General features: G+C 48.8%; 2 non-coding genes across 2 annotated transcripts; both read right to left on the bottom strand.

Annotated features, from left to right (window-relative positions):
* Positions 1–390: 390 nt before the first annotated feature.
* TRNAK-CUU (transfer RNA lysine (anticodon CUU)) lies at positions 391–463 on the bottom strand. Its single transcript has one exon. It is a non-coding gene; the product is annotated as a tRNA-Lys (tRNA).
* Positions 464–1,569: 1,106 nt separating this feature from the next.
* Positions 1,570–1,642, bottom strand: TRNAK-CUU (transfer RNA lysine (anticodon CUU)). The gene has a single exon. It is a non-coding gene; the product is annotated as a tRNA-Lys (tRNA).
* Between the last annotated feature and the right edge of the window lie 858 nt (positions 1,643–2,500).

The raw sequence follows: 2,500 nt of genomic DNA, 5'->3' as shown, positions 1-2,500 counted from the left end.
CTTTTTTCTAGACTAAATAATCCTAATTTTGCTAATCTCTCTGTGTATTGTAGTTCCCCTATCCCCTTTATTCATTTTGTTGCCCTCCTTTGTACTCGCTCTAGTTCCATTATATCCTTCCTGAGCACCGGTGCCCAAAACTGTACACAGTACTCCACATGCGGTCTAACCATTCAGTGTGTAATGGTGATAGCGATTCCTTCTTCCCACGTGTATAACCTTCCATTTATCATTGGTTACCCGCATCTGCCACCTTTCGGCCCAAGTTTCCAACTTATCCAGATCCAGCCATGCGGTTTCTCGTGTTTTGTAGCAGAAGAGGGCATTCCGCAGGCGGTTTTCTGGGATGACGTGGGTTAGCACAAGCAGTAAAAGGAGGTAAGAAGCAAGCGCCCAACGTGGGGCTCGAACCCACGACCCTGAGATTAAGAGTCTCATGCTCTACCGACTGAGCTAGCCGGGCTTCTGACGCCTGCCGACGCATCGGAGCTGCACGCGGCACGGTCCGGTCGCGCGCAGGTAGCTGTCAGATCCTGGGTGTGGCGGACACCACCGACATCGCAGACGCATCCAAGCATTGGTGGTTCAGTGGTAGAATTCTCGCCTGCCACGCGGGAGGCCTGGGTTCGATTCCTGGCCAATGCAGAGCAGCTCTTTTCCTCGTTTGCTGACCGTTGCATTGCTCCTCCTTTCATCGTTGACTTTACAGACACTTGCAAAAAAGTCTTTGGGCTCTTGCTGCCCTGTTTTCGCTCACCATCCTTTTGGGCCTTCCCTATTCTATATCCTCTGGGGCTAACATAGTTAGCAAGGCCGAAAAAAGACATTTGTCCATCCAGTCCAGCCTACATTCCGTCAGAATCAATCCCCAGATCTACGTCCTTCTAAAGACCCTAAGAACTGTAAGATACAATATTGTTATGCTCCAGGAAGACATCCAGGGCTCTCTTGATCCCCTCAACTGTGTTCACCATCCCCACCTCCTCCTCAGGCAAGGAATTCCAGATTCTCACTGCCCTATCAGTAAAGAATCCTCTTCTATGTTGGTGGAAAAACCTTCTCTCCTCCAGACGCAGAGAATGCCCCCTTGTGACGTCACCTTCCTTGGTAGAAACAGATCCTCCAAGAGATATTTGTATTGTCCCCTTTTATATGGTTATTAGATCACGCCTCAGTCATCTTTTTTCTAGACTAAATAATCCTAATTTTGCTAATCTCTCTGTGTATTGTAGTTCCCCTATCCCCTTTATTCATTTTGTTGCCCTCCTTTGTACTCGCTCTAGTTCCATTATATCCTTCCTGAGCACCGGTGCCCAAAACTGTACACAGTACTCCACATGCGGTCTAACCATTCAGTGTGTAATGGTGATAGCGATTCCTTCTTCCCACGTGTATAACCTTCCATTTATCATTGGTTACCCGCATCTGCCACCTTTCGGTCCAAGTTTCTAACTTATCCAGATCCAGCCATGCGGTTTCTCGTGTTTTGTAGCAGAAGAGGGCATTCCGCAGGCGGTTTTCTGGGATGACGTGGGTTAGCACAAGCAGTAAAAGGAGGTAAGAAGCAAGCGCCCAACGTGGGGCTCGAACCCACGACCCTGAGATTAAGAGTCTCATGCTCTACCGACTGAGCTAGCCGGGCTTCTGACGCCTGCCGGCGCATCGGAGCTGCACGCGGCACGGTCCGATCGCGCGCAGGTAGCTGTCAGATCCTGGGTGTGGCGGACACCACCGACATGGCGGACACCACCGACATTGCAGACGCATCCAAGCATTGGTGGTTCAGTGGTAGAATTCTCGCCTGCCACGCGGGAGGAACGGGTTCGATTCCCGGCCAATGCAGAGCAGCTCTTTTCCTCGTTTGCTGACCGTTGCATTGCGCCTCCTTTCATCGTTGACTTTACAGACACTTGCAAAAAAGTCTTTGGGCTCTTGCTGCCCTGTTTTCGCTCACCATCCTTTTGGGCCTTACCTATTCTATATCCTCTGGGGCTAACATAGTTAGCAAGGCCGAAAAAAGACATTTGTCCATCCAGTCCAGCCTACATTCCGTCAGAATCAATCCCCAGATCTACGTCCTTCTAAAGACCCTAAGAACTGTAAGATACAATATTGTTATGCTCCAGGAAGACATCCAGGGCTCTCTTGATCCCCTCAACTGTGTTCACCATCACCACCTCCTCCTCAGGCAAGGAATTCCAGATTCTCACTGCCCTATCAGTAAAGAATCCTCTTCTATGTTGGTGGAAAAACCTTCTCTCCTCCAGACGCAGAGAATGCCCCCTTGTGACGTCACCTTCCTTGGTAGAAACAGATCCTCCAAGAGATATTTGTATTGTCCCCTTTTATATGGTTATTAGATCACGCCTCAGTCATCTTTTTTCTAGACTAAATAATCCTAATTTTGCTAATCTCTCTGTGTATTGTAGTTCCCCTATCCCCTTTATTCATTTTGTTGCCCTCCTTTGTACTCGCTCTAGTTCCATTATATCCTTCCTGA

This window comes from Dendrobates tinctorius, unplaced genomic scaffold (genome assembly GCF_039654945.1).
Source record: "Dendrobates tinctorius isolate UK_male_01 unplaced genomic scaffold, ASM3965494v1 ptg000270l, whole genome shotgun sequence".
Lineage (NCBI taxonomy): Eukaryota > Metazoa > Chordata > Amphibia > Anura > Dendrobatidae > Dendrobates > Dendrobates tinctorius.
This window is presented reverse-complemented; position numbering and strand designations above follow the sequence as displayed.